Below are 25,476 nucleotides of genomic sequence, written 5' to 3' on the forward strand. Positions count from 1 at the left end.
ACTCTGGCCAGGTAGGACACAGCTGAGTTGGTTCTCCTTGGAGTTAAAGAGGGTTGGGGTGATTCCTCTCCCCTCTCCTTTCCATGACCTTCACTGGTACAGGATCTGTGTCCTTGGCAATTAGGCGGCGCAGGATGGGGCTCCTATGCTGTGGGGTGGTTGCACCGCTTGTTAAAACAGATGGTAGATTTCAGGTTGAGGGAGATCTTTCTGCTTTTGTTTTTGATGTGGTACAGGCAGGAGCATTTACTAAATGTGGACTGGAAGGTCCCAGTGGAAAGGTGAGAATTGAGTTATGAGACCCTGGTGTCCTAGAATTAAGGCAGCAAGAAGGAAGCAGCATAATGGAGGGAACTATTATTTATTGAATGCTTATTCTGTGCCAGGCACCGAGAGGGGAGCTTTCCCCATGTTGTCTTACTTAGTCCCCACACTAATCCTGTGAGTTAGCTACTATTATTGTCCCCATTTTATAGATGAATGGACCTGCTTTGGAGAGTTGAACAGACTTGCCCAAAGTCTCTAAGGAGGACAGCTTTGCAGTTAGGATTCTGTACCAGTTCATGCTCTAAGGACCAGATCCCAAAGACTTGGGAAGAAGGGGTACACGGAGGAGTTCTAAAACCCGTCATTTAGAGGTGCAGCCAGCACTAAACTCCCTCTTACCTTCTTAAAACTTTTGTTCCTGTAGATGTTCAAGAAACTATTTGTAAAAAAAAAAAAAAAAAAAAGATGGGGTGGGGGAGGGAATGCAGTATTATCACCATTTTACAGATGAGAGAACTGAGACTCAGTAGCACAGCTAGGGTTCAAATAAAGTTTATGTGACTCAGAGTATCTGCTCTGGAATATGCAAACTCATCACTCATTCACTCAACAAACACTGACCAGGCAGCAACTAACACCAGGCATGGTAGCAGCTGCTTTCACTTAAGATTAGTCCTTTGTAAATATTCTTTAGTCCTCCAGGCTCATCCTTGTATCATCCATCCTAGTGTAGTGTCCTGCATCATAGGCAGTCAGTAAAGCCTTATTGAATGGAATGGGGTTGAATTGAACTGATTGATACAGCTGGAGTGCTTGATGTGCTCCAGGTCCTTGGACTTTCCAAGTCTTATGAATCCAAATTACTGGAACTATTCACTTTGGTTCAATGCGGCCAGCACTTGTTGAGTGACTGCCATTTTATTCCTTTACTGTTTGGCTAATTTTGGCCATATCACCCAGCCTGCTGCTAAAATTAGATTGTACATTAAAATATAATGCTACACTAAAATCAAAGCAAGGGCAGAACATACGAGCTTCATCCTGGAGGGAGGTAGAACAGGGGAACCTGACACTCTAGGCTATGGAAAGGTGGTATTTTGTTTACTATAAAGCTGTTTTTGAAGTTTGGTTATTTTAACTAGTGTGTGAACTTGCACAGATAACATACCTTTCTGAATATCAATTTCCCCCTTTGTAGGATGCATTCTTCATCTTATTGGATCATCACCAATTTCAGCAACTTGAGGACAGTACAGTCTGAGTGCTGAGTGTTATATTTTCAGTTCCAGGCAGAGGACCTGGCAACTAGTTAATGCTCAATAAATATTGAGAGAAGGACACTGTTCTTCAAAGTAGGTAGGACAAATTCCCAGTTTTATAGATAGGGAGACAGGTCCAGGGGTTTTGTTGAATGAGAGAATTAATTTGAGATTTATTCAAGGTTATGCATCTAAAAGTGGTAGAAGCCAGGTTTTCTGAATCCTGGCCTTGTAATGTACTGATCTGAGTTTTCCTGTGAAAATAGCCTCCTAAGGGATCTATGTGGTCCTTTGTAACCCAAGTATCCTATGAGTTTAGGTAAGTCACTCTGGAAAGTGGAAGAGAATATGATCCAAGATCATAAACAATAACCAGGAATAGTATAGGCATTTGGAAAGTTACATTTATTCATTCATTCATTCACTCATTCATTCATACAGCAATTATCCTTTAAGCACTTACTTTGTGCCAGAGCTTATGTTATATTTTGAGGGTAAACACAAAGATGAAATACAGTCCTACCTTCCACTGAGCTTACAGTCTGGTGTAAAGAACAGAAAGCAGCAATCAGGAACAGGCTGTTGGTGCTAGGACTGGGGGGATAGAGGGTGTATGGGAGTGAGAGTGAGAGAAAGGAAGGATCAGAGAAGGCTTCCTGTGAGACATGTTTTGTGGGAGCTTGATACTTTAAATGTAAGTAGAGGCTAATGAGAAGAGTTGGAAAGAAGAGTCTCTGTGTGGTGTGGCTGGTTGTTCATGTCCTCTGTTAATGCTCTTCTCACCTGGAAAGAGGGAGAGGAACATGCATTCTCTGAGGTGAAGTATGAAGCATGTATTTCCTTTTGTAGGAAGGAGGTCAGCACAAGCTTACTTGGCCACTTTATCTCAGAGCATTCATGTTGACACAGGCCTATCTCTGATGACTCTTATTTCTAGGTTGATGGCTTTGGTATTTTGGTTTAGGTTCCCGAGAATCAGACCTTGAGATGAAGATTTGAATGCATTTGGTTTATTGGACGGTGGAAGGAACATAGAAGGTGAGGAGGAAGTGATGGGAGAAGAGACGTCAGCCACTTAAGGGAAAGCTTTAAGTCAGTCGTCACGGTGGGAAATTGTTACTTTATTCCATGGAGAAACTCTAGAAAACCCTGCAAAACACATGTCTCAGAATTCTCCCAGCCAGTGGAAGAAGGAGCTGGGGTATTTGTAGTTATTGGTCAAAGTCTGTCTACCCCTCCCTTCCCTGGTGTGTATGTGTGTGTTAAATGCCAGGCATTTCCAGCATGTGCAATGGGTTCTGTTAGCTTGAGGTAGCCCTCCAAGAAGACACAGGTGGTGACATGAATGTAAATAGTGAGGGATCTGAGGGGATCTGGACAGAGCACTGACAGTGTCTCCTACACTTGGGGCCTTAGCATCACATTGTTAAATATTGTATTATATTGGTGATGCTTCTTCAGATGTCATTAAAAGCTTTTCAGTTGTCAAATTCCTTCTAGTTCCAGGCATAGCCCTTCAGATGGGCAAAAGATGGATACCTAAGTTCAGGACAGAGAGCATGGTCTTGGTGACTAATCTGGAGAGTTCCTGGTTTATTGCAAACTCTACAGGAATTCATCTATGAATCCTCTTGCTTTTCATAGTGTTTGAGCTCCACAAGTAAGACATACCACAATACCAACATCTGGTCCCATCTAGAGACATGACTCCAGTAACAGGAAGAAAGTGGATCATAGGACTTCTCTCTCTTGATCTACATGGACCTGTAATGTGAACAGACCTAAATCTCTGGTCATATGTATGGACCACATGCCATGTGCCAGATACTTTGTGAAAATGAAAGATATAATTATTGTCCTTCAGGAGCAAATAGATTAGTTTAGAAAGCCCTATACATGCATAAGAGACAGTTAACCATACCAGACTAAGTACTGAATATTCCAAAATGGTGCCTCAGGTTCCAACAATGATTTTCCTAAAAGGAAGAATAAATGTGGGCCTAATTGGTGGGGATGTGGGAACGAGAAGGGCCTTGAGCTAGACTTCGAAGGATAAGGTAGGGTTTAGACAGGCAGAGGAGAGGACAGAAAGAATTCCAGTTGGAGAAATCACTGCAGGAAGAGGTGAGGATGAATAGGGCAAACTCAGAGGGAGCTGAACACTCTGAAGGAGAAGGTTCACCTTAGAGAGGATGAGACAATGAAGAGGCATATGGATATGGTTATGAAGAGCTTTAGAGTTCAGCTTTAAGACTGTAAGTAAGTGGTTTTCAAAGCATTTTTCATGATGTTTCCTACTCCTTTTCATTCCAATTTTAGTATATGTGCTGCCGAAGCGAGCACTCCTACTCCTTTTCAGAGACCAGTGCTAGAGGAGGAGGGACAGTGGGAAAGAGTCCAGGCCTCCTCCTCAACTTCAACCTGGGTAGCTCTACTTAATGCCTTTGTGTTTTGGGTTTCCAAATAAACTCATTTTACCAAAGGTTTCTATGGGTAAAAAAAGGACTGAAAATCATGGTGGTAGTGATGGGGGAGCCATCAAAATTTTAAGTCAGTGGACAAATTGTTAATAAGTCATAATTGGACACTTTATTACCACATGCTGGGCAGTGGGGGATGTACAGATGAGTAGGGCAGTGGGGTGCAGATGGTGGTCATGGCACTGTGCAGGGTAGATGCGGGGGAGGATATCTGCAAGCACGGAGACAGATTAGTAGCAAGTTTTAGTTGTCCTGACATGAAGTGATAACATCTGGAACAGTAACTATAGAGCAGCGTTTTAACTCTTTCCTCCACACCTTCTGGGCTTTTGCATTTACTTTGTGGTAAATTTCCTGCTGATACTTCCACCCTATGGGAAATATTTCTCTTGTATTTTTTTGGACGTGCCTAATGACTCTACGGTTAGAGGATCCAGCAGTGCATTTCTACATCTACAACGAGCAGTGAATGAGTACAGTGGCCAAGAGTGAGGCAGTAGGGTTTGGGAGTCACAATGACCTACAGAGCTCTTGCTAGGCTATTTAGACATTCAAAGTCAATGAGAGAAAAACCATGAATGGGCCAAACAATAGACGCCTGTGAGCTGGCTGTCTGTTCTTGTTCAGTTCTTCTGATCCATGCCCATATAGCACATGACTCTTCTTTGTATTGGTATATACCTGCAACTTTCTGTATCTTTCTTGACTGCTCTAATGTGTTGACTCAGTGTTTTACCTCATGCCTGAGCAAAAGTTATTTGCTGAATCTTAGAAACCCACAACTTTGGCAGGAACAGTGATGTGCAAAGGGATGTGCTCACACCAATGCCATCTTGGGCATATATAAAAAAGATTTTTAAAGGAAAAATTTAGAAGCAGATGTGTTGAAGGACAAAGGACAAAAACTCTGTAGTCTCATTATCCCACAAGGATAGGTTTCATGCTTGGAGTTCCAGGAGAGAGATGTTCTGTTTCTACTTCCAAAATGCTCTACATATGAAGGACTATGGAGCCAGGAGATATCTATATTACTGTTAGAATAGAAGATGCCTGGTCATTAGGGTTACCAACCATCCTGTTTTGCCTGGGACTGCTATTCATGTTATAGAACTTCATGTCCTGCATCCTGGGAAACTCTTTAGCCTCCTGCAAACTGGAATGATTGAACAAGTAGACTTGTTAGAACAAATAAGTCATCAGAAAAGCTCAGGAACTGATCATTGAATGTTTATTTGTTGAGCTAATCCATATAGAGGCAGTTCTATTAAGTTACAAAAGGGGAGATGGAAGTCAGCCTCCTCCTCCAAATCAGGATTTGTCTTTCCTTACTCTATCCCCTACTCTTGGGGGCTTATGAAATTCTGTTTCCCCAGCTGATTCTATAGCAATGTGTAGGAGTGGGGAAGTCAATAAAGTTTCTTGCAGCTGGGTTTGATAAGGAGTTATATATTCAACATAGTGATGAGTTCACACTCTAATCCAGTGTTTGGGATTCTCAGGGAGAGCTCTTTGGCGCTCTTTGACCATATCTATAATAAAAATGCAGAAAGTTATTCTCCATCTGGATTCCCAAGAGGTAGGTCTGTTATTCCTTTTTGAGGATTAAACAGACTGTCTACCCTTTTACTCCAGAGTGCAGAAGCAAATTCAAGGCCATTGTCCATTTGTCCAACCGGGGGGGCCTGCCCATACCAAATCATCCTGCATTCCCTAGGTCAAAACCTTATTGCTTAAGTTTCCCCCTGATACCTTTGGGTCTGCTATAACCATGCCAAGCTATCCCAGAGTGGCCACAACCTTGTGTTGTTTAGTTGCATACACTTCTTCTGGGAAATCTCAGTGGGCTGTGGATACACAATTCCAAAAAGTGCCCAGTATAAGACAGCAATTCTCCCATTGTTCTTAGTCAGCTGGAGATCTCACTCTGTGGTGAGAGTCATATGAAAGTCTCCCCATAACAGGCCAGTCAGCTTCATTCAACAAGGCTGATGGCATACTTCTTCATGCAAACTAACCATTCAAATCTCTAAGGATGTCTCTGGCTTGGAGACTTATTATAGCTGCTCATCATAAGCGACAGTCTTATTCTAACACTAACACACACTAACACACTTGCTTCTGGTGATGTTTTCCTTGGGCCCCTGTTAGATATGCTACATTTAATATCACCTTTTTCATATCTAGTGGGGTTGACTGCTGTGGCTTGAATAGTATCATAAAGGGAGCCTGTCTTGCTTTTCCTTCTGGATATGCTTTCCCTGTTTCCAAGGGAGTCAGTTGCCCTGTTCACTGAATCATAGTCCTGTAGAGGGTGGGATGCCCTACCTCTCTTTCTCCAAGATAATCTCTTATTACTTCTCTTTATGGCACAAAAAGACTTCCAAGTTAGTAAAAATCCTCATGTTTTGAGCATTCTTATCTTCTTTAGGTGCTCTTTAACCGCAGATCTATTGCTCTATAGCTTCCATGTTTAAGGGTATAACTTATCCAGCTATCCAGTCAGTGACCATCCCAAATGGCTGGTGACCTACCACTGTTCCCCAGCAGTGAGGTTTTTCAATTGAAGTAGTCTGGTTAAATTCTTTTTTTTTTTTTTTTTTTTAAAGATTTTATTTATTTATTTGAGAAAGAGAGAGCACATGAGAGGGAGGAGGGTCAGAGGCAGAAGCAGGCTCCCCACCGAGCAGGGAGCCCGATGTGGGACTCGATCCAGGGACTCCAGGATCATGACCTGAGCCGAAGGCAGTTGCTTAACCAACTGAGCCACCCAGGCGCCCTCAATTGAAGTAGTCTGGTTAAATTCTTTTCCCACTTCCCAAATCCCATAACACTAGAATGAATGAACCCACGACATTCGATACCTCTCTATACATGGTGCATAGTAATCCACGCTACTAATGATGTATGGTATTACCTATGAAAAGACTTACTGAGAATGATCTACAAGCAGAGGAGTAGCAGAGTATATAGGATCCCCTGAGCTTTCACGGTTGTGCAGTGAGGTGTGTTTGGCCTACAGAGCTGGATAATGCTATGGAAAACACTCTGGTAGAAGAATGTTGTTAAGTGCCTTACATATTTATAGGGAAGGCCAGGAAGGAGAGGCTGGGGTGAGGGATCACTTAGTTTTCCATGTAGCAAAGGGAGTAACCCTGAAGAACCTCCTAGTTTAGCTAGGGAGTTTGTGAAGCTACCCTTGCTAGCAGGGATACCCTCACTTCTGTTTGATAGTCGAACTAGTTTATTGTGAAGACCTTTGGACATGGAGAAGAGGTGGATGTCCTTTGGCCACTGGAAACCAAATGTTTGTCTTTCCTCAAAAAGGCATGCCTAGATTCTGGTTTGGTAGAAATATATTTCTTTCATTTGGCTACAACTTCCAGTATATCCATACTGTAAATCCTCCCTGATTTCTGTAGCTCTGGGGCTCAACTCTTAAACTATTTATACTCACTGTCTTGGGCTAATAATAAAGGATTTAAAATCAGAAGACGTAGGTTTGAGTACATGCTTGGCCATTTGCTAGCTATGTGGTCTTGGAGAAGTCATCAATCTTTCTGAATCTGTTTTCTCATCAGTAAAATATCTAACTCTTGGGACTTCTCTAAGAGTCAAATAAAACAACAAATGTCAATGTTCTTTTCAGACTCCGAGGAACTCTACAAGAATTTGCTATGATTATTATTGCTACCTGCAGAATCCTAGGGAACCTGACGGCACATAGATGGTACTGCTTGGCTCACCCTGAAGCAGCTGTTCTGGTTCTGTTTACCGCACATGGGTGAATAGTTTAGTCCAAGGGAATAGTTTGCTCTGTACAGGATTGTGACTGCTACAAATAGCACAGGGTGCCTCCCACCTCATGTAGAACATGGCCTATGCCATCCCAAGAGCCAGCTAGATGCCACACTATGTGTGCAATAGAGAGTAGCCAGACCTGCTGTTTTATAAAAATGTAATGGCAGGTATCTAATGTGATTAAAGTTTGGGTGAAGAAGCCTGATTCAATGACGTGTTGTTCTGAGTCCCGTTACAGACATTTTTGGACAGCAAATTCCATTTTTCATCTGGTTGCCCATATGAATTTTCCTGAATTTGGCTGAGCCCTCAATTTGCTCTTCATTTTAAGCAATATGGTACAGTGCAATGAGCATTTACTTGAGAGAATAAACAGACCTGGGTTCAAATCCCAGCTCTGCTTCTTAAAAATGGCCTTTGGTGACTTACTGTAACTCTCTGAGTTTTCTCACCTGTAAAGGAGGAATAATAATTGTAGTGTTGTTGTAAGGAGTGAGTAAGATGATGTATGTAAAGCACCCAATCCAGTATCAATGATACTAAGCTGTACATAATGTCGACTGTACAAAAAAAAAATGGCTAGTGAGGCATCTGCAGCCCATCTGACCCCAGAGTAGGATCCAATTAGGATTCATTAATATGTTCCAGTGCTTTTCAGGTTTCACTGTGCCTACAAAGCAGCGGGTAACCTTGCTAAAATCCAGGTTCAGACTCAGTAGGTCTAGAGTGGGGCTTGAGAACCTACATTTCCCACAAGTTTCCAGGTGATACCATTGCTATTATTCAAGGGCCATATATTGACTAGTGACATGTTTTAGCCTTAAGTAGCACATCTAACCTAGTAAGCTAATACAGCCCAACCATCTGTCCCCTACTGCTTTTGCTTAACTCAGAAGTTCTCAAGCACCATTTAACTAACCGGTGCCTATATGACTGCAGAGGAATCAACTGTAAAAATTCTTAAATCTACCCCAGGAGATTCTATTTCTTTTTTTTTATTATATTATGTTAATCACCATACATTACATCATTAGTTTTTGATGTAGTACTCCGTGATTCATTGCTTGCGTATAACACCGAGTGCTCCATTCAGTACGTGCCCTCCTTAATACCCATCACCAGGCCAACCCATCCCCCCACCCCCTCCCCTCTAGAACCCTTAGTTTGTTTCTCAGAGTCCATAATCTCTCATGGTTCATCTCCCCCTCCGATTTCCCCCCCTTCATTTTTCCCATCCTGTTATCTTCTTCTTCTTCTTTTTTTTTTCTTTAACATATAATGTATTATTTGTTTCAGAGGTACAGGTCTGTGATTCAACAGTCTTGCACAATTCACAGTGCTCACCATAGCACATACCCTCCCCAATGTCTATCACCCAGCCACCCCATCCTTCCCGCCCCCCACCACTCCAGCAACCCTCAGTTTCGTGAGATTAAGAATTCCTCATCTCAGGGCGCCTGGGTGGCTCAGTCATTAAGCGTCTGCCTTCAGCTCAGGTCATGATCCCAGGGTCCTGGGATCGAGCCCCACATTGGGCTCCCTGCTCGGCAGGAAGCCTGCTTCTCGCTCTCCCGCTCCCCCTGCTTGTGTTCCTGCTCTCGCTATCTCTCTCTCTGTCAAATAAATAAATAAAATCTTTAAAAAAAAAAAAAAGAATTCCTCATCTCAGTGAGATCATATGATACATGTCTTTCTCTGATTGACTTATTTCGCTCAGCATAATACCCTTCAGGAGATTCTATTTCTATAGGTGAGGGGGTAGGGGGCTTGAAGTCTGTATTTTTAAAAGGCACCCTAGATGATCCTAATGGGAACCAGCCATGCAACAACTGCTGCCAGGTGTTGAGTCAGCATGTTGAGATCTATTAGTTATTATAATTGAAACTGAACACAACTCATATATAATCCTGAGAGCTACATCAAGAAACTGGGCACCATGGAGGCTTACTGATGGAAGGGTAAACAGGAGTGAGTCAAGTCTCTTTGGGCAGTTGATTCACATCATGACCAGTATCAGAAATCCCTTTCCATTTGCCACTATTATTAATAAAATAGTCATATATCTACACATTTATGGGATTCTGAGTATGTGGCCACTGGTGGCAAAACTTGGATGTTCCTGACTTTTGCTTTGCAAAGCAGCAATATGCAGTGTTTAAATGCTTAGGCTTTGGGGTCAGATAGACCAGGGCTTAAATCCTGGCTCTATAGCTGAAAAGTTGTATGATCTGTGGGTAAGTCACTTAACCGTTTAAACAACAGTTTTCTTATCTGTAAATGCAGATAACATTACCTACATCATGGGTTTCTGGTGAGGATTATCAAGACAAACATTTCCATTTTCTGTCTTTCCCACATTAGAGGATGGCAACCTGATCCCTCCAATTTCTCAGGTCAGAAGTCATATAGTCGTCCTTGACTCCTCTCTTTCTTATAGCCTACATTTAACATGCCAGCAAATTCTATGCACTTCACTTTCAAAATAAACACAGAATCCAGCTACTTTTCATCAACTCCTCTGTTGCTCTCCTGGTTTGTGCCACCATTCCTGTTTTTGCAATAGCTTTCTAACTGGTTTCTTGGGTTCTACTCTTTCCCTGCCACCTTTTATTCTTAATATATTAGCCAGACGTATTGGGTTAAAATGCAAGTAGATCATATCGCTCATCTGATCCAACCCTATGCCCATTTTTCTCAGATTAAAAGCTGAAGTCCTTACATTGGTCTTTTACCAGGTCTTACGTGATCAGACTCCCTGTTACCTCTCTGACCTCATTTCTGATTATTCTATCTCTTCTGCACTCTATTCTAGTCATGGAATCCCCCTTAATTTTTTGACCGACATGTCAGGCAAGCTCCAGCCTTTGTTCTTTGCCCTGGAATATCCTCTGTCTGCAGTGTTCTCTCTGACAATCTGCATGAACCATCTGCTTCTGCTTCAAGTCTTTGCTCAAATATCACAGTGCTGCCTACCCCAGACCACCCCATTTAAAATCTCCTCTTCCCCTGTCCCAGGACTCAGGAGCCCCTTTGCTCAATGACACCTTTACCTTTTCCCCATCATCTTCTAACACATCGTATAATTTATTTTTTTATGTTTGCTGTTTATTGTCTGCCTTGCATCACAGGAATGTCAGCTCCATGAGAGCAAGGGTTTGGTTTCTTCTCTGATGCATTTCTGGACCTACATGTACCAGCATGTGTTACATAGTGGATGATCAATGCATATTTTTAAAATATGTGGATAATAAATATAAAATGCTGATCACAGTGCCTGGCATGTAGACGGCATTGAGTAAATGGCAGTTTTTATCACTTGTGCAACACCTGAAAAACTGTTCCTGTCTTGGAAACCCCTGCCTAGAGCTCTGCACAGCACATGTTTTCACCTCAGAGAATCTCTCACCACAGCCCTGTGAGGTGGGTGGGCTGGGATTCCCACCCTTGTTCTGTCAGAGATGAGCAACTAGACAAATGGGGCTAAGTGATTCACATAAATAGTGTGTTGTAGAACCAGAGCAGAATGGATTCCTGGTCTCTCAGTTCTGAGCCATGCTCTTTCTGTGCTGCGAGGAAAATCAGAAAGAAGAAGAGGACTTCTTACACCAAGTTCTTTCCCAAGCCTGGATTACATGTTAATCAAACGTCCAAAGTGCTGAGGTGTACAAGTGCCAAGATAATGTCAATAGTCTAAAGTGAGACTCATTTATCTACATTTCCTTGAAACAAAGATCTGTAAATTTGGGTGACATTGAATTGAATGACAAAGATCAATTATAAGAACTTTCACATGGTGGATAAAAAAATCACTGATTCCCCAAAGAGATTGTAAATGTCTTGTCTTTTTCTGTTATTTGGCTAAAAGAAAGTCAGTTTGGAATAATGCTAAGCTGGAGTAGAAATAAGATATATTATAATAAAAAATGTACTGAAAATTTAAAAATGAAGACCAAAACATCTTATAATTCTGTTACCCTTATAAATCCATAGTTGTCACTTTAATATTTTCTTCTGCTTTTTGCTTATAACGTATGTTATTTTTGCATGACATAGTAATTTTCTCTTTTTGATTTAATGTATCCTGTACTTTTTAGCTTTAACTATCCAGTATTTAGAAATGCTCTAACAGTTACATAAAATACCATCTGGTTGGTGTACCACAGTTCATTTAACAATTCTGTTGTTGGATTTGTGGTTTATTTTCAATGCTTTGCTGTTTACATGGCATTGCAATGAATGTCTTTGCATCTGTAGCTTTTCCTGTAGGGATCCCATCCTCCCACTCCCCCCTGCCTTGATATCAATTCCCAAGAGTGTTTCTACTGGATTAAAAAAATATTTTATAGTTCCTTTTTTTGCTCTTGTTTATGGTTTGGGATGGTTTCATCAGGTGGCTAATATATGTTTTATATATGGGAAATTGGAAAATAGACCATCATCCCTTGCTTGTTAATTTTCTCATCAAGACAATAGCTTCTTTGATGACTCCATCCTGGAGATGATACTATTGGAATTGTTTTCTTCTCTGGAAATATACTCAGTAAATAAGGAGGTTTCTCTTTTTGGAGGATTATATTGTCATCCATTAGATATCTGACCTCTTTTGTTTTTTAAAAAGATTTATTTATTTGAGAGAGAGAGCATGCTCATGTGAGCTGGGGCAGGGGTAGGGGAAAGGGATTGAGAGAATCTCAAGCAGACTCCCAGCTGAGTGCAGAGCCTGATGCAGGCAGCTCAATCCCAGGACCCTGAGATCATGACCTGAGCTGAAACCAAGAGTCAGATGCTCAACTGACAGAGCCACCCAGGCACCCCTAGGTATCTGAAATCTTGTTTTGATTCCCTTGAGACAGGCTCTTGTGGGAAGAGGGTTGGACTTGGAGTCAGAAAACTTGGATTTAAATCTTAGCTATGCCACTGATAAAAAATACTTCATAAAGTTCTTTACATAGCAAGGTATTATTATCTTTTTATTATAAAGAAAAAAAATCCAGTTATCCAAATGGACTCCCAGATTCCCAAAGAATGTTCCAAGGGTTTAGATTTCTGCTTTGGTTTTTAGACCTGACTCATCAGAAAGGTATATCCCTGGTGCATGTGCGATTGTGTTTTCCAGTGGGTTGGTTGTATGCGGTAGAAAGATAGACCTGGATTTGATTCTAGGGAGATTTGACAACATCTCTGGAATGGGGATATTAATAGGGCTGGAGGGAGAATTAAATGAGACAGTATAAGTCAAAGTCATGTGGAGGGCTTCTCTAGTGTGTTACCTGCCCCCTACCCCAACTCAGAAGAGGTTAATAGATATTGTACAGATTTTTTTTCAGAAGCTTTAAGGGAGTAAGAGTTTACTGTAGTACCAATCCATTTTATTTTGGTGTCCATAAAATATTTAGAAGGATTTTAAGTAGTGTTTTCTTATTTCAAGGGCATCTTGAATTATTTCTGGAGATAGTCAACCCAGCTGGCTATTCAGCAAGCGAGAGCCTACATTAAGTTATTTATTTCAGTGTATTTGCTATGCACTGTGTCTTTCCTGTTGGTCCAGACAGAATGCATTTATTTTCAAGTCAAGATGAATGCTGATGTCCAAGCCTCAGACTTTGGATGCAGAATTGCAAGTATTGGTAGTTTAAGAGCATAAATATTGCTGCAACTTGTCCATGAGATGGAAAGTAATAATTTCCTTCATCTATTGCAATCCTATTTAAAAAGGTCTTTGTTTTACTGTTGAAAATATAACAGTTCTTTCCATTTCTATACCACTTTACATTTTATATAATATGTTCACGTGAATTACCTCAACTAAATCTTACTACACTTCCTTGAGGGATTCAGATTCAAAAGGCATTTATTATTAAACACTCACTATATGTTAGGTTCAGTCACTAAGCATGTCCACATGACTTTCTCATTTAATCTTCACTTTCAACACTTGATGAAATGTAGGTAATTGGAAAGCAGAGTAACCAGGCCACAAACCCAAGTCTTGGTTTCTTTGTCTAGTGCTTTATTTTTCTTTTTTTCAATGATCTTATTCCTCGAGTTGATAGCATGATGCTTTTGAAAGAGCACCAGCTTGGGCGCCTGGGTGGCTCAGTTGGTTAAGCAACTGCCTTCGGCTCAGGTCATGATCCTGGAGTCCCGGGATCGAGTCCCACATCGGGCTCCCTGCTCAGCGGGGGGTCTGCTTCTCCCTCTGACCTTCTTCCCTCTCTTGCTATCTGTCTCTCATTCTCTCTCTCTCAAATAAATAAATAAAATCTTTAAAAAAAAAAAAAGAGCACCAGCTTGAGTCAGAGGGCTGGGTCTTTAATCTCAGTGAGTGGCTCATGGGATCTTGGGGGAGTCCTGTCCCTTTTTTGGGCCTCAAGTACCTCACTTATAAAATGAAGAGCTTAGATGTTATGGCCTCTTTGGTTTCTCCTTGCACTGACAATCCATGTGCCTTTGGGACACACTCCTATAATGGGAAGATTTTGAGGGTGTGCTTTCACTGGATCACTGTCCAGATTTGGAAAGAAGTTTATGAGATGACCTTTAGCTTTGGAATGATCTCCTCACCTGACTCTACCCCAGTCACAACAATCTTGACTTTCAGTGCCCCAGACAGCCTGCTCAGGAAAAACCAGAAGTCTGATCTGATCTTGCTTCCCTGTTTAACACAGAAGACTTTTTATTCATTCTCAAGGAAAATAATGAGAAGAGAAAATGGAAAGAATTATTCTGATCTATTTTTAGATTTGAATTAAATTAGCCAACATACAGTACATCATTAGTTTCAGATGTAGAGTTCAGTTATTCGTCAGTTGCATATAACATCCAGTGGTCATCACAACATGTGCCCTCCTTAATGTCCATCACCCAGTTACCTCATCCCCCCCCCACCTCTCCTCCAGCAATCCTGATCTATTTTATAATAGCCTCAGATACATAGACTGTTACTGTTGGTAGGCACTTTGGCAAGGATTTGTTTTACCCAATAATTTAGAATTCTAGGAAACTGAAGGCCAGATCAAGGGAGTGGAAGGAGGCCCAAGGCCTCAAAGTCGAGTCAGAGGTAGCCTGAACTAGAAGTCAGGGCTCCTGGCTCCAGTCCTTTTACTTCCAGTAATTGGGAACTTGGAGTAATGCTTGTTTGGAGTTCCTGCTAGCCATCAAGTATATAAAGCTGTGGGTTGTCTAATGCAGTCTTAGATTGCTTCAATAGGAGCAGCAGAAGTACAGTGTGTAGTACCGATAAGAACTTAGGTTTTGAAGTTACCCAGGACCTGCAAGTGTTGTGGTAAGACTGGAGCATAGGGGGTGAGGAGAAAAGTGGTGGCAGGTAAGACTGAAGAGCCAAGTAGGACATATGTCATGGAGAGATTTTTATTCTTGAATGTTGTGTCTGGATATACATCCTTCCATATCTTCACCTTTTTCTATTTGGGGAATAGAAAGAGAAGGGGATCTAATATGGAAGACCAGATTTGTGTTTTTAATTTGTGTCATCTTGGGCAAGACATTATCTATAAGCCTTCTTACTTCACCTTTATGGGATCCCTTTTGTGTACTCAGTGCCTCACATCTTCTTTGGTTCCTCTGGGTTCCAATTCAGCCATTGTAACAGTTCTGCTCAAGTTTCCACCAACTTCACTGTTAATAGCACCTCAATAAAGTGTGTGCTGCTTTCTTTCCTAGTATGCTTGCAAGAGCTTGCCCAACACTCACACATGTACAACCTGGATGTATGAGAGAGTTAGTGCTCCATGGAGCATTTCTCAACCAGTGGGAAAGGAAAATGGGGACTCTTCAAAGAGGGGGCTAGGGATGAGGCTGCCTATTTTGCAGATGTGGAAACTGAAGCTTATGTGCTTTCTCAGCTTGTTGAAAGTCATGCAACTAGTGAGTGTTAGCCTGAAATTGAAGTGGGCTGACTTTAGAACCCAAGTTCAAACCCAGAGTCCCTATACTACATTAGTTCAGTTGGTTCCTCTTCAACATTTTCCTCATGGTTCAGTTATACAGACATACCTCAGAGATATTGTGGGTTCAGTTCCAGACCACCACAATAAAACAAATGTTATAATAAAACAAATCAAATGAACTTTTGGTCTCCCAGTGCATATAAAAGTTACATTTATACTATACTGTAGTCTATTAAGTGTACGATAGCATTATGTCTAAAAAACATGTACATATCTTAATCAAGAGTATTTTATTGCTAAGAAATGGTAAACATCATTTGAGCTTTCAGTGATTTATAATCTTTTTGCTGGTGGAGGGTCTTGCCTCAATGTTGATGAATACTGACTAATCAGAATGGTTGCTGCTGAAGGTTGGGGTAGCTGTGGTAATGTCTTAAAATAATACAACAGTGAAGTCTGCCACATTGATTGACTCTTGATTTCATGAACAATTTGTCTATAGTACATGATGCTGTTCGATAGCATTTTACCCACAGTAGAACTTCTTTCAAAATTGGGGTCAATCCTCTCAAACACTGCTTCTGCTTTATCAACTTAGTTTGTGTAATATTCTAAATCCTTGTTTTCATTTCAATAATCTTTACCAGGAGTAAATTCCATCTCCCAAACCACTTTCTTTACTCATCCATAAGAAGTTATCCATTCAAGTTTTATCATGAGATTGCAGCAATTCAGTCTTATCTTCAGGCTCCACTTCTAATTTTAGTTCTTTTCACCACATCTGCAATTATTTCCTTCACTGAAATCTTGAACCCCTCAAAGTCATCCATGAGGGTTGGAATCAGCTTCTTTCAAACTTCTGTTAATATTGATATTTTGACCTCGTCCCATAAGCCACAACTGCTCTCCATGGCATCTAAAATGGTGAATCCTTTCCAAGAGGATTTCAATCGACTCTGCCCAGATTCATCAGAGGGATCACTCTCTACAGGAGCAATAGCCTTACAAAATGTATTTCTTAAGTAATAAAACTTGAAAGTTGAAATTACTCCTTGATCCATGGGCTGCAGAATGGATGTTGTGTTACCAGAGAGGAAAACAACATTCATCTTGGAGCAACATGGCGGAGGAGTAGGAGACCTGGATTTCATCTGGTCCCAGGAATTCAGGTGGATAGGGATCAAACCATTCTAAACACCTATGAACTCAACAGGAGATCAAAGAAAGCAACAACTCTCTGAACAGGAAAGCGACCACTTTCTGGAAGGTAGGACGTGTGGAGAAGTGAATCCGAGGCGATATTCGGGAAGATAGATGGCGGGGGAGGGGGCCTCTGTCGGCTGCTTCTGGCAAGTGATAGAGCAGTGGAGCACAAAATTGGAACTTTTAGAAGTCAGCTCCACTGAGGGACGTTGCTCCAGTGGCTAAGCGGGGGGTGGAACCGTCGCTGGGACAGTGTGGTCTCAGGACCCTTGGGGTCACAGGAAGACTGGGGGTGCCTGAGTGTCACAGACTTCTCAGGTATCAGCGGGGAAGCCAGCTGAAGAGCCAGAGCCGAGGAGTGGGCTCTCAGCTCGGGGTTGCCATAAACCACAATCTGCGGCACAGTCGGGCCACTGCTCTTCCAGCAGGGACCCAACAAGCGGCAGATTCGAGGAGACTCCCCTTCCTCCCCCGGGAGGAGTCGTGTAGGAGCGCACTGCAGGGATCTTCTGGGTTTGGAGACTCCACACGGGGTCGGGTGCCAGAGATAGAAACTCTTCGGTCATAGGCTGGGTGAGCACTTAGTGTGGCCAGAAACTGGGAGACAGGAGTGACTGACTGCTTTTCTCTGGGGGCTCACTGAGGAGTGAGTTCTCGGCTCCTCTGGGGCAGAGATTTGGAGGCCGCCATTTTCACTCTCGTCCTCCAAAGTTATACCCGAAAACTTGCAGGGAACAAAAGCTCCCGAGAGCAAACCCGAGCAGATTACTTAGCCCAGACCTGGCAAGGCCAGGCCAATTCCGCCTCAGGCAAAGACATTTGGGAACCACAGCAACAGGCCCTTCCCCCAGAAGATCAGCAAGAACAGCCAGCCAAGACCAAGTTTACCGATCAATGAGAATGGCAGAACTCCAGCACTAGGGGAATACTGCACATAGAATTCATGGCCTTTTTACCATGATTCTTTAGTCTTTCAAAGTTTATTTTTTTTAAACTTTTTTTTTTGAATTTTTCTTTTTCCCTTTTTCAACCAACATCTTATCAATCTCTTTTTTAAAAATCTTTTTTATTTTTCATTTTTAGAGTCCTATTCTATCCCTTCATAGTAGTTAACCTTATTTATTTTTTTTTTAAGATTTTATTTATTTATTTGACAGAGAGAGAGACAGTGAGAGAGGGAACACAAGCAGGGGGAGTGGGAGAGGGAGAAGCAGGCTTCCTGCCGAGCAGGGAGCCCGATGCGGGGCTCAATCCCAGGACCCTGGGATCATGACCTGAGCCGAAGGCAGACGCTTAACCGACTGAGCCACCCAGGCGCCCCGTTAACCTTATTTTTGGCATATATATATATATATAAGTTCTCTCTTTAAAATTTTGGGATACAGTTTCTTCTAACAGACCAAAATATACCCTAAATCTCTAGTGTATGGCTTTGTTCTAGTCTCCTGCCTGATCACATTCTCTCTCCCCCCCCTTTTTTTTAAAATCCTCTTCTTTCTTTTTTCAACCAGCTTTTTACCTTATCAATTCCTTTTATAAAATCTTTATAATTTTCATCTTTACAGTCATATTCCATCCCTTCATCATATTAACCCTTATTTTTGTACATATATAAGTTTTTCTTTCTTTAAAATTTTGGGAGGCACTTTCTTCTAACAGACCAAATATGCTCCAAATCTAGTGTGTGGCACTGATCTGTGCACCAGCCTGATCATATTTGATCATATTCTGTTTTTTCTTTTTGTTTGTTTTTTATCTTTTGCTTTTTCTTTTTTCTTTCTTTCCCTTTCTTTTCCCCCGGTTTCAGGTCTCCTCTGATTTGTTTAGTGTATATTTTTCTGGGGCTGTTGTTACCCTGTTAGCATTTTGTTCTCTCATTCATCTATTCTCCTCTGTACAAAATGACAAGAAGGAAAAAAATCACCTCCAAAAAAAAAAAAAAAAAAGCGGCAGTACCAACTGCCAGGGACCTAATCAATATGGAACTAGAGTTCAGAATGATGATTTTAAAGATACTAGCTGGGCTTGAAAAAAGCGTGGAAGATATTAGAGAAACCCTTTCTGGAGAAATAAAAGAACTAAAATCTAACCAAGTCGAAATCAAAAAGGTTATTAATGTGCAATAAAAAAATGGAGGCTCTAATTGCTAGGATAAATGAGGCAGAAGAGAGAATTAGTGATATAGAAGACCAAATGATGGGGGGCGCCTGGGTAGCTCAGTTGGTTAAGTGGCTGCCTTCGGCTCGGGTCATGATCCTGGAGTCCCAGGATCAAGTCCCGCGTCGGGCTCCCTGCTCAGCAGGGAGTCTGCTTCTCCCTCTGACCCTCCACTCTCTCATGCTCTCTGTCTCATTCTCTCTCTCAAATAAATAAAATCTTAAAAAAAAAAAAAAGACCAAATGATGGAAAACAAAGAAGCTGAGAAAAACAGAGAGAAACAACTGGATCATGGGGGCAGAATTCGAGAGATAAGTGATACCATAAGATGAAACAATATTAGAATAATTGGGATCCCAGAAGAAGAAGAAAGAGAGAGAGGGGCAGAAGGTATATTGGAGCAAATTATAGCAGAGAACTTCCCTAATTTGGGGAAGGAAACAAGCATCAAAATCCAGGAGGCACAGAGAACCCCCCTCAAAAATCAATAAAAATAGGTCAACACCCTGACATCTAATAGTAAAACTTACGAGTCTCATAGACAAAGAGAAAATCCTGAAAGCAGCTCGGGAGAAGAGATCTGTAACTTACAGTGGTAGAAACATTAGATTGGCAACAGACCTATCCACAGAGACCTGGCAGGCCAGAAAGCACTGGCATGATATATTCACAGCACTAAATGAGAAAAATATGCAGCCAAGAATACTATATCCAGCTAGGCTGGATAGAAGGAGAGATAAAAAGCCTCCAGAACAACCAAAAACTAAGCAATTTGCAAACACAAAACCAACCCTACAAGAAATACTGAAAGGGGTCCTCCAAGCAAAGAGATAGCCTAAAAGTAACATAGACCAGAAAGGAACACAGACAATATACAGTAACAGTCACCTTATTGGCAATACAATGGCACTAAATTCGTATCTTTCAATAGTTACCCTGAATGTAAATGGGCTAAATGCCCCAATCTTTTGATTGGGGTATCAGATTGGATAAAAAAATAAGACCCATCGATATGCTGTCTGCAAGACACTCATTTCAGACCCAAAGACACCCCCAGATTGAAAGTGAGGTGGTGGAAGACCATTTACCATGCTAATGGACACCAAAAGAAAGCTGGGGTGGCAATCCTTATATCAGACAAATTAGATTTTAAACCAAAGACTGTAATAAGAGATGAGGAAGGACACTATATCCTACTTAAAGGGTCTATCCAACAAGATCTAACAATTGTAAATATCTATGCCCCTAACATGGGAGCAGCCAATTTTATAAGCCTAGTAAAAACAAAAGCAAAGAAACACATCGACAACAATACAATAATAGTGGGGAACTATAACACCCCCCTCATGGAAATGGACAGATCATCTAAGCAAAAGATCAACAAGGAAATAAAGACTTTAAATCACACACTGGACCAAATGAACTTCACAGATATATTCAGAACATTCCATCCCAAAGCAACAGAATACACATTCTTCTCTAGTGCCCATGGAACATTCTCCAGAATAGATCACATCCTAGGTCACAAATCAGGTCTCAACTGGTACCAAAAGATTGGGATTATTCCCTGCCTATTTTCAGACCACAATGCTTTGAAACTAGAACTCAATCACAAGAGGAAAGTCAGAAAGAACTCAAATACATGGAGGCTAAAGAGCATCCTACTGAAAAATGAATGGGTCAACCAGGAAATTAAAGAAGAATTAAAAAAAAGTCATGAAAACACAACTGTTCAAAATCTTTGGGATGCAGCAAAGGCAGTCCTAAGAGGAAAGTGTATAGCAATACAAACCTTTCTCAAGAAACAAGAAAGGTCTCAACTACACAACCTAACCCTACACCTAAAGGAGCTGGAGAAAGAACAGCAAATAAAGCCTAAACCCAGCAGGAGAAGAGAAATAATAAAGATCAGAGCAGAAATCAATGAAATAGAAACCAAAACAACAGTAGAACAGATCAATGAAACTAGGAGCTGGTTCTTTAAAAGAATTAACAAGATTGATAAACCCCTGGCCAGACTTATCAAAAAGAAAAGAGAAATGACCTAAATCAACAAAATCATGAATGAAAGAGCAGAGTTCACAACCAACACCAAAGAAATATAAACAATTATAAGAACATACTATGAGCAACTCTATGCCAGCAAATTAGATAACCTGGAAGAAATGGATGCATTCCTAGAGATATATCAACTACCAAAACTGAACCAGGAAGAAAGAGAAAACCTGAACAGACCTATAACCACTAAGGAAATTGAAGCAGTCATCAAAAATCTCCCAACAAACAAAAGCCCAGGGCCAGATGGCTTCCCAGGGGAATTCTAGCAAACATTTCAAGAACAATTAATACCTATTTGTCTGGAACTGTTCCAAAAAATAGAAATGGAAGGAAAACTTCACAACTCGTTTTATGAGGCCACCATTACCTTGATCCCCAAACTGGACAAAGACCCCATCAAAAAGGAGAATTACAGACCAATATCCTTGATGAACATGGATGCTAAATTTCTCACCAAAATACTAGCCAATAGGATCCAACAGTACATTAAAAGGATTATTCACCACGACCAGGTGGGATTTATTCCTGGACTGCAAGGTTGGTTCAACATCCGCAAATCAATCAATGTGATATAATACATTAATCAAAGAAAGAACAAGAACCATATGACCCTCTCAATAGATGCAGAAAAAGCATTTGACCAAGTGCAGCATCCTTTCTTGATCAAAACTCTTCAGAATATAGGGATAGAGGGTACATACCTCAACATCATAAAAGCCATCTATGAAAAACCCACAGCGAATATCATTCTCAATGGTGAAAAACTGAGAGCTTTCCCCCAAGGTCAGGAATGTGGCAGGATGTCCACTATCACCACTGCTATTCAACATAGTATTGGAAGTCCTAGCCACAGCAATCAGACAACAAAAGAAATCAAAGGCATCCAAATCGGCAAAGAAGAAGTCAAACTCTCACTGTTCATAGATGATATGTTACTTTATGTGGAAAACCCAAAAGACTCCACCCCAAAACTGCTAGAACTCATACAGGAATTCAGTAAAGGGGCAGGATAGAAAATCAATGCACAGAAATCAGTGGCATTCCTATACATCAACAACAAGACAGAAGAAAGAGAAATTCAGGAGTTGATCCCATTTACAATTGCACCCAAAACCATAAGATACCTAGGAATGAATCTAACCAAAGAGGCAAAGCATCTGTGCTCAGATAACTATAAGATACTCATGAAAGAAATGGAGGAAGACACAAAGAAATGGAAAAATGTTCCATGTTCATGGATTGGAAGAACAAATATTGTGAAGATGTCAATGCTACCCAGAGCAATCTACACATTCAATGCAATCCCCATCAAAATACCATCCACTTTTTTCAAAGAAATGGAACAAATAATCCTCAAATTTGTATGGAACCAGAAAAGACCCCGCATAGCCAGAGGAATGTTGAAAAAGAAAAGCAAAGCTGGTGGCATCACAATTCCAGACTTGAAGCTCTATTACAAAGTTGTAATCATCATGACAGTATGTTACTGAGGGGCGCCTGAGTGGCTCAGTTGTTAGGTGTTTGCCTTTGGCTCAGGTCATGCTCCCAGAGTCCTGGGATCAAGGCCCACATCGGGCTCCCTGCTTGGCAGGAAGCCTGCTTCTCCCATTCCCGTTCCCCCTGCTTGTGTTCCCTCTCTCACTGTGTCTCTGTCAAATAAATAAAATCTTAAAAAAAAAAAAAAAAGACACTATGGTACTGGCACAAAAACAGACACACAGATCAGTGGAACAGCCAGAGAGCCCAGAAATGGACCCTCAGCTCTATGGTCAACTAATCTTCAACAAAGCGGGAAAGAATGCCCAGTGGGAAAAAGAAGCCACATGCATAAGCCACATGCAGAAGAATGAAACTGGACCATTTCCTTACACCACACACAAAAATAGACTTAAAATGGTTGAAAGACCTAAATTTGAGACAGGAGTCCATCAGAATCCTAAAGGAGAACACAGGCAGCAACCTCTTCAAACTCAGCCACAGCAATTTCTTCCTAGAAACATCGCCAAAGGCAAGGGAAGCAAGGGCAAAAATGAACTATTGGGACTTCATCAAGATAAAAAGCTTTTGCACAGCAAAAGAAACAGTCAACAAAACCAAAAGACAACTGACAGAACTGGAGAAGATATTTGCAAATGACATATCAGATATAGGGTTAGTATCCAAAATCTATAAAGAACTTAAGCTCAACACCCAAAGAACAAATAATCCAGTCAAGAAATGGGCAGAAGACATGAACAGACATTTTTACAAAGAAGACATCCAAATGGCCAACAGACACATGAAAAAGTGCTGAACATCGCTCGGCATCAGGGAAATCCAAATCAAAACCTCAGTGAGATATCACCTCACACCAGTCAGAATGGCTAAACTTAACAAGTCAGGAAACGACAGATGTTGGCAGGGATGCAGAGAAAGGGGAACCCTCCTACACTGTTGGTTAGAATGCAAGCTGGTGCAGCCACTCTGGAAAACAGTATGGAGGTTCCTCAAAAAGTTGAAAATAGAGCTACGATGCGATCCAGCAATTGCACTACTGGGTATTTACCCCAAAGATACAAATGTAGGGATTTGAAGGGGTATGTGCACCCCGATGTTTATAGCAGCAGTGTCCACAATAGCCAAACTGTGGAAAGAGCCAATATGTCCATCGATAGATGAATGGATAACGAAGGAGTGGTATATTTATACAATGGAATATTATGCAGCCATCAAAAGGAATGAGATCTTGCCATTTGCAACGACGTGGATGGAACTGGAGGGTGTTATGCTGAGCGAAATAAGTCAATCAGAGAAAGACAGGTATCATATGACCTCACTGATAAGAGGAATTCTTAATCTCAGGAAACAAACTGAAGGTTGGTGGAGTGGTGGGGGGTGGGAGGGATGGGGTGGCTGGGGATAGACATTGGGGAGGGTATGTGCTATGGTGAGCGCTGTGAATTGTGCAAGACTGTTGAATCACAGATCTGTACCTCTGAAACAAATAATGCAGTACATGTTAAGAAAAATAAAAGATAGCAGGAGGGGAAGAATGAAGGGGAAATCGGAGGGGGAGACGAACCAGGAGAGACTATGGATTCTGAGAAACAAACAGAGGGTTCTTGAGGGGAGGCGGGTGGGGGAATGGGTTATCCTGGTGATGGGTATTAAAGAGGGCACGTTCTGTATGGAGCACTGGGTGTTATATGCAAACAATGAATCATGGAACACTACATCAAAAACTAATGATGTAATGTATGGTGATTAACTTAACATAATAAAAAAAAAGAAAACAACATTCATCTTGTACTTCTTCATCAGAGCTCTTGGGCGATCCAATGCATTGTCAAGGAACAGTAAGGTTTTGAAAGGAATTTGTTTTTCTGAGCAGTAGGTCTCTACAGGGGCCTAAAATACTCAGTAAGCCATGCTGTAAACAGATGTGCTGTAATCCAGGCTTTATTGTCCCATTTATAGAGCACAGGCTGTGTAGATTTAGCATAATTCTTAAGGGCTTTAGGATTTTTGGAATGATAAATTAGCATTGGTTTCAGCTTAAAGTCACCAATTGCCTTAGCCCTTAATAAAGCCTGTTCTTTGAAGCTCTGAAGCCAGACATTGACTTCTCCTCTGTAGTTATGAAAGTCCTAGATAGCATCTTCTTTGACTAGAAGGCTGTTTCATCTACATTAAAAATCTGTTGTTGAGTATAACCACCTTCATGAATTACTTCAGCTAGATCTTCTGGATAACTTGCTGTAGCTTCTACATTGGCACTTGCTGCTTCATCTTGCACTTTTATGTTATAGAGACGGCTTTTTTCCCTAAACCTCATGAACCGAACTCTGCTAGCTTCAGACTTTTCTTGTGTAGCTTCTTTACCTCTCTTAGCCTTCATAGAATTGAAAAGAGTTAGGGCCTTGCTCTGGGTTAGGCTTTGGCTTGAGGGAATGTTGTGCCTGGTTTGATCTTCTATCCAGACCACTCAAACTTTCTCCATACCAACAATAATGCTGTTTCATTTTCTTGTCTTTGTATGTTCACTGCAATAGCACTTTTAATTTTCTTCAAGAACTTTTCCTTTGCATTCACAACCTGGCTAAATGTTTGGCATAAGAAGCCTAGCTTTTGGCCTCAGCTTTCAACATGCCTTCATCACTAAACTTGATCATTTGTAGTTTTCGATTTAAAGTGAGAGATGTGCAATTCTTACTTTCAGTTGAACACTTAGAGGCCGTTGTAGGGTTATTAGTTGGCCTCATTTCAATATTGTTGTATCTCAGGGAATAGGGAGGCTTGAGGAGAGGGAGAGAGACCAGGGAATGGTTGGTCAGTGGAACAGTCAGAATATACACACATTTATGT

At 41.2% G+C, this 25,476-nt stretch overlaps 1 pseudogene; it reads right to left on the minus strand.

Moving 5' to 3' along the window:
• Window positions 1-15,993: 15,993 nt before the first annotated feature.
• On the minus strand, window positions 15,994-25,373 carry LOC123856521 (tigger transposable element-derived protein 1-like; annotated as a pseudogene).
• Window positions 25,374-25,476: the final 103 nt, after the last annotated feature.

This window comes from Mirounga angustirostris, unplaced genomic scaffold (assembly GCF_029215605.1).
Source record: "Mirounga angustirostris isolate CCGP_5_RB_7025 unplaced genomic scaffold, mMirAng1.0.hap1 SCAF_13, whole genome shotgun sequence".
In the NCBI taxonomy this organism is placed as follows: Eukaryota; Metazoa; Chordata; class Mammalia; order Carnivora; family Phocidae; genus Mirounga; species Mirounga angustirostris.